The sequence below is a fragment of the Symphalangus syndactylus genome, chromosome 8, assembly GCF_028878055.3.
Source record: "Symphalangus syndactylus isolate Jambi chromosome 8, NHGRI_mSymSyn1-v2.1_pri, whole genome shotgun sequence".
Taxonomy (NCBI): Eukaryota; Metazoa; Chordata; class Mammalia; order Primates; family Hylobatidae; genus Symphalangus; species Symphalangus syndactylus.
Genome location: NC_072430.2, coordinates 70,794,886 through 70,811,868, shown reverse-complemented (window position 1 = coordinate 70,811,868; position 16,983 = coordinate 70,794,886).

Here is a 16,983-nt window from a genome sequence, read left to right as displayed (position 1 = left end):
AATGGAATGAAAAGGAGAGGAGTGCAGCGGAGTGGAATGGAATGGAATGGCATGGAATAAAATGGAATGGAATGGATTGGAATGGAATGGAATGGAATGGAGTGTCATGGAGAGGAATGGAGTGGAGTGGTGTGGAATGCAGTGTAATGCAATGGGATGTAGAGGAATTTAGTGGAGTGGAGTGGAGTGGAATGGAGTGGGATGGGATGGAATGGAATGGAATGGAATGGAATGGAATGGAATGGAATGCCGTGGAGAGGATTGGAGTGGAGTGGTGTGGAATGCAGTGTAATGCAATGGGATGGAGAAGAATTTAGTGGAGTGGAGTGGAGTGGAATGGAGTGAAATCGAATGGGATGGAATGGAATGGAATGGAATGGGATGGAATGGGATGGAATGGAAGGAATGGGATGGAATGGAATGGAATGGGATGGAATGGAATGGGATGGGGTGGGATGGGATGGAATGGAATGGGATTGGATGGGATGGAATGGAATGGAGTGAATTTGAGTGGAGTGAAATGCAATGGAATAGAGTGGAATGGAATGGGATGGAATGGAATGCCATGTAGTGGAGTGGAGTGGATTGGAGTGGAATGAAGTGGAAGGAAATGGAGTAGACTGCAGTGGAATGGAGAGGAATCTAATGGAATGGAATGGAATGGAATGGAATGGAATGGAATGGAATGGAATGGAATGGAATGGAATTGTGAAATAAAATGTGAGCTGAGATACTGCAACTACACTTTAGCCTGGGTGACAGTGTGAGATCCTATGATAAGGTAGGAATGGAATGGAATGGAATGGAGCAGAATGGGATGGATTGAGGTGGAGTGGAGTGGAATGGAATGGACTGGAATGGGGTTGGATGGAATGGAGTGGAGTGCAGTGTACTGCAGTGGAATGGAATGGAAAAGAATGGAGTTGCGTGGAGTGGAGAGGTGTGGAGTGGAATGGAGTTGAATGGAGTGGAATGAATGGGATGGAATGGAATGGAGTGGAGTGGAGTAGAGGGGAGTGCAGTAGAGAGGAGAGGAGTGGACTGGAATGGAGAGGAATGGAATCAGATGGAAAGGAACTGAGTGGAGTGGAGTGGATTCGAGTGGAATGTAATGGAATGGAGAGGACTGGAGTGGAGTGGAATGGAATGGAATGGCATGCAATTCAATGGAATAAAATGGTGAAATGAAATGTGAGTTGAGATTCTGCCACTGCACTCCAGCCTGGAATGGAGTGGAGTGGACATGATAGGAATGGGTTGGAATGGAGTGGAGTGGAGTGGAGCGGACAGGAGTGGAGAGGAAGGGAATGGAATGGAAGGGAATTGAATGCAATGGAATGGAATTTATGCAATGGAATGGAACGGTGATACTCTAGAAAGAAAGGACAGAAAGAAGTTTTGATACTGTCAAAAGAAAGGAAAGGAATGGAATGGAATGGAGTGGAATGGAATGGAGTTCACTAGAATGGCTTGCAGTGGAGAGGAGTTTAGTGGATTGGAGTGGAAAGGAGTGGAATGGAATGGGATGGAGTGCAGTGGAGTGGAGTGGAGTGGATTGTTGTGGAGTATATAGGAATGCGGTGGAGTGGAGTGTAGTGGAATGGAGTAGAGCGAAATAGAGTGCAATGGAATGGGACGCAAAGGAATGGAATGTTGTGGGGTTGAGTGGAGTGGAGTGGAGTGGAATGGGGTAGAATGAAATGGGATGAAAGGGGATGGAGAGGAGTGGAGTGGAGTGGAATGGAGTGGACTGGAATGGTGAAACAAAATGTGAGCTGAGATGGTGCCACTGCAATTCAGCCTGGGTTACAGAGTGAGAACTTCTCAAAAAAAAGGAATGGAATGGAATGGTGTGGAATTGAATGGAATGGAATGGAATAGAATGGAGTGGCATAGAGTGGAGTGGAGTGGAGTGAGGTGGAATGGAGTGGGTTGGAGTGGAGTGGAATAGAGAGGAATGGATTGGGATGTAATGGAATGGAATGGAGCGGAGTGGAGTGGAATGGAATGGAAAGGAAAGGAGTGGAGTGCAGTGGAATGGAGTGGAGTGGAGGAGAGTGTTGTGGAACGCAGTGTGATGGAATGGGATGGAGTGGCATTTAGTGGAGGGGAGCGGAGTGGAGGGGAATGGAGTGGAATTGAAAAGGATTGAATGGAAAGGAATGGAATGTAACGAGTGGAGTGGAGTACAATGGAATGGAGTGGAATGAATGGGATGGAATGGAATGGAGTGTAGGGGAGTGGAGTGGAGTGAAGTGGAAAGGAGTGGAATGAAATGGCATAGAGTGCAGAGGAGTGGAGTCTAATGGAATGGAACAGTGAAGTGAAATGTGAGCTGAGATACTGCCACTGCACTGCAGCCTGAATGGAAGAGTGAGACCTTGTTGAAAGACAGAGATGGAATGGAATAGAGAGGTATGGGATAGATTGGAGTGGATTAGAGTGAAATGGACTGGACGGGGATGGGATGGAATGGAATGGAGTGAAGTGCAGTGGAGTGGAGTGGAATGGAATGGAATGGAATAGAGTGGAGTGGCATGGGGTGGATAGGAGTGAAATGGAGTGGAATGGAATGCCATGTAATGGAATGGAGTGGAGAGGAGTGGTGTGGAGTGGAGTGGAATGGAGTCGAATGGAATCGTATGGAATGTTATGGAGTGGAGTGGAGTAGAGTGGAATGGATTGGGATAGAATGGAATGGAATGGGATGGAGTGGAGTGGAGTGGAGTGGAGTGGAATGGAGTGTAATTTAGTGGAGGGCAGTGGAGTGGAAAGGATTGGAATGAATGGGATGGAATGGAATGTAATGGAATAGAATAGAGTGGAGTGCAGTGGAGTGGAATGCAATAGCATGGAGTGGAATGGAATGGGATGGAATGGAATGGAGTGTAGGGTACTGGAGTGGAGTGGAGTGGAATGGAGCAGAATGAAATGGAGTAGAGTGCAGTGGAGGGGAGGGGAGTGTAATGGAACAGAATGAAATGGCATGGAATGGAATGGAATGGAATGGAATGGAATGGAATGGAATGGAATGGTGAAATGAAATCCGAGGTGAGATACTGCCACTGAACTGCAGCCTGGGTGACAGAGTGAGACCTTGTCGAAAGATAGGAATGGAATGGAATGGAGTGGAATGGGGTGGATTGAAGTGGAGGGTAGTGGAGTGGAATGGACTGGAATGGGAAGGGATGGAAAGGAATGGAATTGAGTGCTCTGTAGTGCAGTGGAATGGAATGGAATGCAGTGGAGTGGAATGGAGTGGAGAGGACTGGAGTGGAATAGACTGGAACGGAGTGGAATGGAATGGAATAGGATGTAATAGAATGGAGTGGAGTGGAGTGGGGTGGAGTGGAGAAGAGAGGACAGGAGTGGACTGGAATGGAGTGGAATTGGATGGAACGGAAAGGACTGGAGTGGATTGGAGTGGATTGCAGTGGAGTGGACTGGAGTGGATTGGAATGGTTTTGAATGGAATGGAATGGTATGGAGTGGAATGGAGTGGAGTGGAATGGAGTGGAATGGAATGGGATGGAATGGAATGGATTGTAGGGTAGTGGAATGGATTGGAGTGGAGTGGAATGGAGTGGAATTAAATGGAATAGAGTGGAGTGGTGTGGAGTGGAATCTAATGGAATGGAATGGTGAAAAGAAATGTGAGCTGAGATACTGCCACTGAACTGGGTGACAGAGTGAATTCCTGTCGAAAGATGGGAATGGAATGGAAAGGAGAGGAATGGGATTTATAGGAGTAGAGTGGAGGGGAGTGGAATGGACTGTAATGGGATGGGATGAAGTGGAATGCAGTGGATTGCAGCGTAGTGTAGTGGAATGGAATGGAATGGAGTGGAGAGGAGTGGAGAGGAGAGGAGTGCAGTGGAATGGAGTGGAATGGAATGGGATGGAATGGAATGGAGTGGAGTGGAGAGTGGTGGAGTGGAGTAGAGAGGAGAGGATTGGACTGCATGGAGTGGAATAGAACGGGATGGAATGGAACAGAGTGGAGTGGAGTGGATTGGAGTGGCAAGTTGTGGAATGCCGTGGACTGGAGTGGAGTGGAATGGAATTGAATGAAATGCAATGTAATAAAATGGTGAAATGAAATGTGAGCTGAGATTACGCCACTGCAATCCAGCTAGGGTGACAGAGTGAGATCCTGTCGAAAGAAAGGAATGGAATGGAATGGAGTGCAATGGAATGGAATGGAATGGAATGGAGTGAATTGGAGTGGAGTGGAGAGGTGAGTAACGGAGTGGAGTGGAATGGGATTTAAAGGAATGGAGTGGAGTGATGTGGAGTGGAGTGCAGTGGAATGGAGTGGAGTGGAAAGGAGTGGAGTGGAGTGCAATGGAGTGGAATGGAATGGATTCAACTGGAGTGGAGTTTACTGGAACGGAGTGGAATGATATGGAATGGAATGGAGGGGAGTGGACCAGAGTGGAGAGGAATGGGGTGGAATGGAGGCGAGTAGAGTGGAGTGGTGTGCAATGGAATGGAGGAAACTATTTTGGGATGGAATAGAATGGAATGGAGTGGAGTGGAGAGGAGTGGATTGAAATGGAGTGGAATGGAATGTGATGGAATAGAATAGAGTGATGTGGAGTTGTGTGGAGTGGAATGGACTGGAGAGCAGTGGAGTGGAGTGGATTTGAATGTAGTGGAAGGGAATTTAATGGAATGGAACGCAGTGGAGTGGAGTGGAATGGAATGGAATGAAACGGAATGGAATGGAGGGGAATTGAATGGTGAAAAGAAATGTGAGCTGATATTGTGCCCCTGCACTCTAACCTGAGAGACAGAATGATATCTTGTCAAAAGAAAGGAATAGAATGGAATGGAGTGGAGTGGAATGGAGTGGAATGGAATGGAATGGAATGGAATGGAATGGAATGGAATGGAGTGGAGTCGAGTGAAGTTGAGTAGAGTGGAATGGAGTCGAATGGAATGGTATGGAATATTATGGAGTGGAGTGGATTGGTGTGGAGTAGAGTGGAATGGAATGGAATGGATTGGGATTGAATGGAATGGAATGGAGTGGTGTGGAGTTTAGTGGAAAGGATTGGGATTGAATGGAATGGAATGGAGTGGAGTGGAAAGCAGTGGAGTGGAATGGAATGTAATGGAATGGGGTGGATTGCAATGGAGTGGAGCGGAGAGGAGTGGAGTGGTATAGAATGCTGCGGAGTGGAGTGGAGAAGTGTGGAATGCAGTGGGATGGAATGGAATGGAATGGGGAAATGAAGTGTGAGTTGAGATTGTGCCACTGCACTCCAGCCTGGGAGACAGAGAGACAACCTATCGAAAGACAGGAATGGAATGTAATGGAGTGGAATGTAATGTAATTTAACGGAATGGAGTGGAGTGGAGTGGATTGGAGTGCACATGTGTGGAATGGACTGGAGCGGAGTGGACAGGAATGGAATGCAGTGGAGTGGATTGGGGTGGAGTGGAGTGGAGTGGACTGGAATGGAATGGTGAAATGAAATGTGAGCTGAGATACTGCCACTGCACTGCAGCCTGGGTGACTGAGTGAGATTCTGTCGAAACATAGGAATGGAATGGAACGGAGTGGAATGGGATGGATTGGAGTACAGAGGAGTGGAGTTGAATGGACTGGAATGGAAAGGGATGGAATGGAATGGAGTGGAGTGCATGGTAGTGGAATGGAATGGAATGGAATGGAATGGAAAGGAATGGAATGGAATGGAATGGAATGGAATGGAATGGAATGGAATGGAAAGGAATGGAATGGAATGGAATGGAATGGAATGGAATGGAATGGAATGGAATGGAATGGAATGGAATGGAATGGAGTGGGATCAAGTGGAGTTGAGTGGAGTGAAATGGAGTTGAATGGAATGGTATGGAATGTTATGGAGTGGAGTGGATACGAGTGGAGTACAGTGGAAAGGAGTGGAATGGATTGGGAATGAATGGAATGGAATGGAGTGGAGTGGAGTTTAGTGGAAAGGATTGGGATTGAATGGAATGGAATGGAGTGGAGTGGAATGAAGTGGAGTGGAATGGAATGGAATGGAATGGAATGGAATGGGGTGGACTGCAATGGAGTGGAGCGGAGAGGAGTGGAGTGGTATAGAATGCTGTGGAGTGGAGTGGAGAGGTGTGGAATGCAGTGGGATGGAATGGAATGGAATGGAATGGGGAAATGAACTGTGAGTTGAGATTGTGCCACTGCACTCCAGCCTGGGAGACTGAGAGACAACTTATCGAAAGAGAGGAATGGAATGTAATGGAGTGCAATGGAGGGTAATTTAACGGAATGGAGTGGAGTGGAGGGGATTGCAGTGCACATGAGTGGAATGGAGTGGAGTGGAGTGGACATGAGTGGAGTGGAGATGAATGGAATTTAAGGGAATGGAATGGAATTGAATGCAATGGAATGGAAAGTTGATACTGTCAAAAGAAAGGAAAGAGAAATTTCGATACTGTTGAAAGAAAGGAATCTAATGTAATGGACTGGAATGGAATGGAGTGGAATGGAATGGAATGGAATGCAGTTTAGTGCAGTGGTGTGCAGTGGACTGGAGTTGAGTGTAGTGGATTGGAGTGGAAAGGAGTGGAATGAAATGGGATGTAATGGAGTAGAGTGCAGTGGAGTGGAATAGAATGGAATAGGGTGGAGTGGAATGGAGTGGAGTGGACTGAAGTGAAGTGGAATGGAGTGGAGTGGAATGGAGTGGAATGGGATAGAATGGAATGAAATAGAATGGAATGGAATGGAATGGAGTGGGGTGGAGTGGAGTGGTGTGGAGTAGAATGGAGAAGAATGGAATCTTATGGAATGTTATGGAGTGGAGTGAAATAGAGTGGAATGGAGTGGAATGGAATACGATGGAATAGAATGGAATGGATCAGAGCGGTGTGCAGGTGAGTGAAGTGGAATGGAGTGGAATTAAGTGGAGTAGAGTGGAGTGGAGTCTCATGGAATGGAATGGAATGGAATGGTGAAATGAAATGTGAACTGAGATACCACCACTGCACAGCAGCCTGGGTGACAGAGTGAGTTCCTGTTTTTAGATAGGAATAGAAAGGTATGTAGTGGAATGGGAAGGATTGGAGTGGAGTGGAGTGGAGTGGAATGGACTGGAATGGTATTGGATGGAATGGAATGGAGTGGAGTGCAGTGTAGTGGAGGGGAATGGGATGGAATGGAATGGAGTGGAGTGTAGTGTAGTGGAGGTTAATGGAATGGAATGGAGTGGAGTGGAGGGTAGAGGAGTGGAGTGGAATGGAGTGGAATGGAATGGGATGCAACGGAATGGATTGAGGTGGAGTGGAGAGCAATGGAGTGGAATGGAATGGATTGGAGTGGACTGGAGTTTACTGGAAAGGAGTGGAATGAGATTAGATAAAATGGAATGGAGGGGAGTAGACTGGAGAGGAGTGGAGTGGAATGGAGTTGTGTGGAGTGCAGTGGTGTGCAGTGGAATGGAGGAAACTGGAATCGGAAGGAAAATAATAGAATGGAATGGAGTGGAGTGGAGAGGAGAGGATTGGAAAGGAGTGGAATGTAATATTTTGGAATGGAACACAATGGCGTGGAGTGGCGTGGAGTGGAATGGAGTGGAGAGCTGTGGAGTGGAGTGGAGTGCATTTGAATGAAGTGGGAGGGAATGGAATGCAGTGGAGTGGAGTGGAATGGAATGAAATGGAATGGAATGGAATGGTGAAATGAAATGTGAGCTGCGATTGTGCCCCTGCACTCCAAATTTAGTGAAAGATTGAGATCCTGTCATAAGAAAGGAATGCAATGGAATGGAATGGAATGGAATGGAATGGAATGGAATGGAATGGAGTGGAATGGAGTGGAGTGGAATGGAATGGAATGGAGTGGAATGGAGTAGAATGGAATGGAGTGGATTGGAATGGAATTGAATGGAATGGAATGGAGTGGAGTGGAATGGAATGGAATGGAATGGAGTGGAGTGGAATGGAGTGGAGTGGAGTGGAGTGGAATGGAATGGAATGGAATGGAATGGAATGGAATGGAATGGAATGGAATGGAATGGAATGGAGTGGGGTGGAGTGGAGTTGAGTGGAGAAGAATGGAATCAAATGGAATGGGATGGAATGTTATGGAGTGGAGTGGAGTGGAGTAGAGTGGAATAGAGAGGAATGGATTGGGATTAAATGGAATTGAATGGAGTGGAGTGGAGTAGAGTGGAATGGAGTGGAATGGATTGGGATTGAATGGAAGGAATGGAGTGGTGTGGAGTGAAGTGCAGTGGACTGGAATGGAGTGGAATGGAATGGGGTGGATTGCATTGGAGTGGAGAGTAGAGGAGTGGAGTGGAATAGAATGGAGCGGAGTGGAGTGGAGAGTTGTGGAATGCCTTGGGATAGAATGGGATGGAATGGAATGGAATGGTCAAATGGAATGTGAGTTGAGATTGTGCCACTGCCCTCCAGCCAGGATGACAGAGAGAGAACCTATTGAAAGAGAGGAATGGAATGCAAAGGAGTGGAATGGAATGGAGTGGACTGGAATGAAATGAAATGGAATTGAGTTGAGTGGAGTGCAGTGGAGTGGACATGAGTGGAATGGAGTGAAGTGGAATTTAAGGGAATGGAATGGAATGCAATGGAATTGAATGGAAGGGAATGGAATGGTGATACACTCAAAAGAATGGAAAGAAATAAATTTTGATACTGTTGAAAGAAAGGAATGGAATGCAATGCAGTGGAATGTAATGGAATGCAGTTTAGTTCAGTGCCGTGGAGTGGAGTGGAGTGGTCTGTTGTGCATTGGAGTGGAAAGGTGTGTCATGGGATGGGATGGAATGGAATGGAATAGAATGGAGTGGCGGGTATTGGAATAGAATACAATGGGGTAGAGTGGAATGCAGTGCAGTGGAGTGAAGTGGTGTGGAATGTAGTGGAGCGGAACGAAGTGGAATGGAGTGGGATGGAATGGAATGGAATGTTGTTGGGTGGAGTGGAGTGGAGTGCAGTGGAATGGGGTAGAATGAAATGGTATTGAATGTAATGGAGAGGAGTGGAGGAAAGTGGAATGGAGTGCAATGGAATGGAATTGAACGGATTGGAATGGAAGGGAATGGTGAAATAAAATGTGAGCTGAGGTTGTGCCACTGCAATCCAGCCTGGGTGACAGAGTGAGAACTTGTCAAAAGAAGGGAATGGAATAGCATGGTGTGGAATGGAATGGAATGGAATAGAGTGGAGTAGAGTGGAGTGCAGTGGAGTGAAGTGGAGTTGAGTGGGGCGGAGTGGACTGGAATACACTGGAATGGAATGAGAGGTAATGGAATGGAATGTAGTGGAATGGAATGGAATGAAATGGAATGGAGTGGAATGGAATGGAAGGGAGTGGAATGGAATGGAATGGAGTGTGGAGAAGAGGAGAGGAGTGGAATGGAGTCAAACGGAATGTTAAGGAATGTTATGGAGTGGAGTGGAGTAGAGTGGAATGGAGTGGAATGGATTGGGATGGAATGCAAAAGAATGGAGTGGAGTGGAGTGCAGTGGAGTGGAATGGAGTGTAATGGAATGGGGTGGATTGCAATTGTGTGGGGTGGAGAGGAGTGGAGTGGAATAGAATGGTGTGGAGTGGAGTGGAGAGGTGTGGAATGCAGTCAGATAGAATGGAATGGAATGGAATGGAATGGAATGGTGAAATGTAACGTGGGTTGAGATTGTGCCACTGCACTCCAGCCTGGTTGACAGAGGTAGAACATAACCAAAGAGAGGAATGGAATGGAATGGAGTGGAATGGAAGGGAATTGAATGGAATGGAATGGAATTCAAAGAAATGGAATGGAATGGTGATACTGTCCAAAGAATGGAAAGAAAGAAATTTGGATACTGTGGAAAGAAAGGAATGGAATGGAATGGAATGGAATGGAGTGAAATGCAATGGAATGGAGTTTAGTGCAGTGGCATGGAGTGTAGTGTAGTGGTTTGTTGTGCATTGGAGTGGAAAGGAGTGTCATGGGATGGGATGGAATGGAATGGAGTGGAGTGGAGCGGCGTGGTGTAGAATGGAATGTGGTTGAGTGGAATGCAGTGGACTGGAGTGAAGTGGAGTGTAATGTAGTGGAGTTGAATGGAGTGGAATGGGATGGAATGGAATGGAATGATGTTGGGTGGAATGGAGTGGATTGGAATTTAATGGGGTAGAATGAAATGGGATTGAATGGGATGGAGAGGAGTGGAGTGGAGTGGAGCGGAACGGAATGGACTGCAATTCAACGGAATACACAGGATTGGAATGGAAGGGAATGGTGAAATAAAATGTGAGCTGAGATTGTGCCACTGCAATGCAGCCTGGGTGACAAAGTGAGAAAGTGTCGAAAGAAAGGAAAGGAATAGAATGGTGTGGAAAGGAATGGAATGCAATGGAATGGAATGGAATGGAATGGAATGGAATGGAATGGAATGCAATGGAATGGAATGGAATGGAATGGAAGGGAATGGAATGCAATGGAATGGAATGGAATGGAATGGAATGGAATGGAATGGAATGGAATGGAATGGAATGGAATGCAGTGGAGTAGAGTGGAGTGCAGTGGAGTTGAGTGGGGTGGAGTGGAGTTTAAAACAGTGGAATGGAATGGGATGTAATGGAATGCAATGGAGTGGAGTGAAGAGAAATGGAATGGAATGGAATGGAATGGAATGGAATGGAATGGAATGGAATGGAATGGAATGGAGTGCAGTGGAGTGGAGAGGAGAGGAACGGAGTCAAATGGAATGTTATGGAACGTTATGGAGTGGAATGGAGTGGAGTGGATTGGAGTGGAGTGGAAAGGAGTGGACTGGAATGGGATGGAATGGAATCGAATGGAATGTGTGGGGTAGAGAGGAGTGGAGTGGAATGGAATGGGGTAGAATGAAATGGGATGGAATCAGATGGAGAGGAGTGGAGAGGAGTGGAGTGGAATGGAGTGCAATGGAACGGAATGGAAAGAATGGAATGGAAATGAATGGAGTGGAATGGAATGGAATGGAATGGAATGGAATGGAAAGGAATGGAACGGAATGGAATGGAACGGAATGGAATGGTGAAATAAAATGTGACCTGAGATTGTGCCACTGCAATACTGCCTGGGTTACAGAGTGAGAAATTGTCGAAAGAAAGGAAGGGAATAGATGGTGTGGAATGGAATGGATTGGAATGGAGTGGAGTAGAGTGGAGTGGAGTGGAGTGGAGTGAAGTGTAGTGGAGAGGGTGGCAGTGGCATGGAATAGTGTGGAATGGAAATGGATGTAATGGAATGGAAGGGAGTTGAGTTGATTGGAGTGGAATGGAATGGGATGGAATGGAATGGAATGGAATGGTGAAATAAAACGTGACCTGAGATTGTGCAACTGCAATACTGCCTGGGTTACAGAGTGAGAAACCGTCGAAAGAAAGGAAGGGAATAGATGGTGTGGAATGGAATGTATTGGAATGGATTGGAGTGGAGTGAAGTGTAGTGGAGAGGGTTGCAGTGGCATGGAATAGCGTGGAATGGAAATGGATGTAATGGAATGGAAGAGAGTTGAGTTGATTGGAGTGGAATGGGATGGAATGGAATGGAGTCAAGTGCAGTGGAACGGAGTGCAGTGGAGTGGAGTGGTGTGGAATGCAGTGTAATGGAATGTGATGGAGTGGAATTTAGTGAAGTGGAGTGGAGTGGATTGGAATGGAGTGGAATCCAACGGGATGGAATGGAATGGAATGGAATGGAATGGAATGGAATGGAATGGAGTGGAGTGGAGTGGAGTGGAGTGGAATGGAATGGAATGGAATGGAATGGAATGGAATGGAATGGAAAGGTGAAAGAAAATGCGAGCTGAGATTATGTCTCTGCACTCCAGCCTGGGTGACATAGTGAGATCCTGTAAAAAAATTGGAATGGAATATAATGGAATGGAATGTAATTAAATGGACTGGAGTGGATTGGAGTGGAATGGAGTGGAGTGGAATAGACTGGAATGGAATGGGTTGGCATGGAATGGATTGGTCTGGAGTGGAGTCGACAGGAGTGGAGTAGAACGGAGTGGAAGGGAATGGAAGGGAGTGTGGGGGTGTGCAGTGTAGTGGAATGAAGTGGAATGGAATGGAACGGAAAGGAAAGGAATGGAATGGAATGGAATGGAATGGAATGGAATGGAATGGAATGCAATGGAATGGAATGGAATGGAATGGAATGCAATGGAATGGAATGGAAAGGAGTAGAGTGGCATGGAATGAAGTAGAGAGGACATGAGTGGATTGGAATGGAGTGCAATGCAATGGGATGGAATGGAACTGAGTGGAGTGGAGTGTATTGGAGTGGAATATAGTGGAATGGTGTGGAGTGGAGTGGAATGCAATGGAATGAAATGCAATGGAATAAAATAGTGAAATGAAATGTGAGCTGAGATTGTGCTACTGCACTCCAGCCTGGGTGACAGAGTGAGACCATTTCGAAAGAAAGGAATGAAATGCAATGAAGTGGAAAGGAATGGAAAGGAACAGAATGAAGAGAATTGGAATGGAGTGGAGAGGAGTATAGTGGAGTGGACTGCAGTGGAGTGGAGTGGAATGGAGTGGAATGGAATGAGATGGAATGGAATGTTATGGAGTGGAGTGTAGGGGAGGTGAGTGCAGTGTCGTGGAATGGATTGGAATGGAATGGAGTGGAGTGGAGTGGAATGGAGTGGAATGGAATGGAGTGGGGTGGAGTGGAGTGGAGTGGAATGGAGTCGAAAGAATGGTGTGGAATATTATGGAGTGGAGTGGAGTGGATTGCAGTAGAGTGGTACGGAGTGGAAAGGAGTCGGACTGAATGGAATGGAATGGAGTACACTGGAGTGGAGTGCAGTGGAGTGGAATGGAGTGGAATGGAACGGGGTGGATTGCAATGCAGTGGAATGGAGAGGAATGGAATGGAATAGAATGGAGCAGAGTGAAGTGGAGAGGTGTGGAATGGAGTGGGATTGAATGGAATGGAATGGAAAGGAATGGAGTGGAATGGAATGGAGTGGGATGGAATGGAATAGAATGGAATGGAGTGGAATGGAATGGAATGGAATGGAGTGGAATGGAATGGAATGGAATGGAATGGAATGGAATGGAATGGAATGGTGAAACAAAATGTGAGTTGAGATTGTTCCACTGCATTCCAAAATGTGTGACAGAGTGAGAACCTATTGAAAGAGAAGAAAGGAATGGAATGGAATGGATTGCAATGAAGTAGAATGGAATGAAAGGGAATGGAATGGAGTGGAGTGGAGTGGACATGAATGGAATGGAGTGGAGTGGACATGAGTGGAATGGAGTGGACTGGAGTGGAGTGAAGAGGAATGGAATGGTAGTGAATGGAAAGGACTGGAATGGAATTAAATGGAATGGAATGGAAAGGTGATACTGTTGAAAGGAAAGAAATAAATTTTGACACTGTCAAAAGAAAGGAATGGAATGAAATGGAGTGGAATGGAAAGGAATGGAATGGAGCTTAGTGGAGTGGCGTGGAGTGGAGTGGAGGGGATTGGAGTGGAAAGGAGTGGAATGGATGGGATGGAATGGAATGGGATGGATTGGAATGGAATGGAGTGGAGTGGAGTATAAAGGAATGGGGTGGAGTGGAATGGAGTGGAGTGTAGTGGAGCGGAATGGAGCGGAGTGCAATAGAGTGAAATGGAATGGGTTGGAATGGCATGGAATGGTGTGGGGTAGGGTGGAGTGGAATGGGGAAGAATGAAATGGGATGGAAAGGGTTGGAGAAGAGTGGAGTGGAGTGGAATGGAGTGGAGTGGAATGGTGTGCAATGGAACGGAATGGAAGGGAATGCAACGAAATGCAATGGTGAAATGAAATGTGAGCCGAAATTGTGCCACTGCAATCCAGACTGGGTGACAGAGTGAGAACTTCTCGAAAGAAAGGAATGGAATAGAATGGTATGGAATGGAATGGAATGGAAAGGAGTGTATTAAAGTGGAGTGGAGTGGAGTGAAGTGGAGTGGAGTGGGGTGGAGTCCAGTGTAATAGAGTGGAATGGAATGGGGTAGAGTGGAGTGGAGTGGAATGGAATGGAATGGAGTGCAATGGAGTGGAATGCACTGAAGTGGAGTGGAGTGGATTGGAGTGGTGTGGAAGGCAGTTTAATTGAATGTGATGGAGTGCCATTTAGTGCAGTGGAGTGGAGTTCATTGGAATGGAGTGTAATCGAATGGGATTTAATGGAATGGAATGGAATGGAATGGAATGGAATGGAATGGAATGGAATGGAATCTAATGGAATGGAATGGAATGGAGTGGAGTGGAATGAAGTGGAATGGAGTGGAATGAAGTGGAATGCAATGGAATGGAGTGGAAAGGAATAGAATGGTGAAATAAAATGTGAGCTGAGATTGTGTCACTGCACTCCATCTTGGGTGACAGAGTGAAATCCTGTAGAAAAAAGGAAAGGAATGTAAAGGAATGGAATGGAATGGAAAGGATTGGAGTGGATTGGAGTGGAGTGGGGTGGACTGGAATGCAGTGCAATGGAATGGGTTGGAATGGAATGGCTTGGAGTGGACTCGAGTGCAGTGCAGTGGAATGGAGAGGACAGGAATGGGATGGAATGGAATGGAGTGTAGGGGAGTGCAGTGTAGTGGATTGGAATGGAATGGAATGGAGTGGAGTGGAGTGGGGTGGAATGGAGTAGAGAGGAGAGGAGTAGACTGGAATGGAGTGGAATGGAATGGGATGGAATGGAAAGGAGTGGAGTGGAGTGGATTGGAGTGGAACGTAGTGGAACCATGTGGACTGGAGTGGAGTGGAATGGAATGGAATGGAATGGAATGCAATGGAATAAAATGGTGAAATGAAATGTGAGCTGAGATTGTGCCACTGCACTCCAGCCTGGGTGATAAAGTGAGATCATGTCAAAAGAAAGGAATGGAGTGGAATAGAGTGGAATGAAATGGAATGGAACAGAATGGAGTGAATTGGACTGGAGTGGAGAGGAGTGAAGTGGAGTGGAATGAAGGGTAATGGAATGGGACGGAATGGAATGCTATGGAGTCGAGTGTAGGTGGGATGAGTGGATAAGCTGGAATGGAGAGGAATGGAATGGGATGGAATAGAATGGAATGGAGTGGAGTGGAGTGCAGTGGAATGGAGTGGAATGGAAGCTGATGGAATGGAATGGAATGTATTGGAGTGACGTGGAGTGGTGTGGAGTGGAATGGAGTGGATTGGAGTGGAATTGAAGGCTATGGAATGGAATGAAATGTATTGGAGTGATGTGGAGTGGTGTGGAGTGGAATGGAGTGGATTGGAGTAGAATGGAAAGGGGTGGAATGGAATGGAGTGGAGTGGAGTAGGGTGGAGTGTAGTAGAGAGGGGAGGAGTGGACTGGAATGGAATGGAATGGGTTGGAATGGAATGGAGTAGAGTGGAGTAAATTGGAGTGGAATGTAGTGGAACGGAGGGGACTGGAGTGGAGTGGAATGGAATGGAATGGAATGCAATGGAATAAAACAGTGAAATGAAATGTGAGCTGAGATTGCACCACTGCACTCCAGCCTGTGTGACAGAGTGAGATCCTGTCAAAAGAAAGGAATGGAATGGCATGGACTGCAAAGGTATGGAATGGAATGGAACACAATGGAGTGAATTGTATTGGAGTGGAGAGGAGTGTAGTGTAGTGGAGTGGAATAGAGTGGAATGGAATGGGATGGAATGGAATGGGATGGAATGGAATGGACTGGAGTGGCGTGGAGTGGAGTGGAGTTGAATGGAGTGGAGTGCAATGGAATGGGATGGAATGGTGAAATGAAATGTGAGCTGAGATTGTGGAAGTACACTTTAGCCTGTGTAATAGAGTGAGTTAATGTAGAAAGATAGGAATGGAACGGAATGGAGTCGAAAGGAATGGAATTGAATGGAGTGGAGTGGAATGGAGTCGAGTGGAGTGGAGGGGAGTGGAGTGGAATGGAGGGGAACGGCATGGGATTTAATGGAATGGAGTGGAGTGGAGTGGAGCTGTGTGGAGTGGAGTGGAGTGGTGTGGAGTGCAATGGAGTGGAATGGTATGGATTCAAGGGGAGTGAAGTTTACTGGAATGGAGTGGAATGAGATGAGAAGGAATAGAATGGAGGGGAGTGGAGTGGAGTGGGGTGGAGTGGAATGGAGGGCAGTGGAGTGGAGTGGTGTGCACTGGAGTGGAGGAAACTGGAATGGGATGGAAAGGAATGGAATGGAGTGGAGAGAAGTGGACTGGAATAAGGTGGAATGGAATGTGATGGAATGGAATAGAGTGGTGTTGAGTGGCATGGAGTGGAGAGGAGTGGAGAGCAGTGGAGTGGAGTGGAATGGAGTGGATTTGACTGAAGTGGAAGGGAATAGAATGGAATGGAATGGAGTGGAGTGGAGTGGAATGGAATGGAATGAAAAGGATTGGAAAGGAATGGAATGGAATGGAATGGAATGGAATGGAATGGAATGGAATGGAATGGAATGGTGAAATGAAATGTGAGCTGAGATTGTGCACCTGTACTCCAAACTGAGTGACAGAGTGAGATCCTGTAGAAAGGAATGGAATGGAATGGAGTGGGGTGGAATGGATTGGAATGCAATGAAAAGGAATGGAATGGGAGAGAGTGTGGTGGAGTAGAGTTGAGTGGAGTGGAATGGAGTCAAATGGAATGGTATGGAATATTATGGATTGGAGTGGAGTGGAGTAGAGTGGAATGCAGTGGAATGGATTCGGATTGAATGGAATGGAATGGAGTGGATTGGAGTGGAGTGCAGTGGAGTGGAATGGGGAGAAATGGAATGGAGTGGATTGCAATGGAGTAGAACAGAGATGAGTGCAGTGGATTAGAATGGAGCAGAGTGGAGTGCAGAGGTGTGGAATGGCATCACATAGAATGGAATGGAATGGAATGGAATGGAATGGAATGGAATGGAATGGAATGGAATGGAATGGGATGGAATGGAATCGAATGGAATGGAATGGTGAAATGAAATGTGAGTTGAGATTGTGCCAC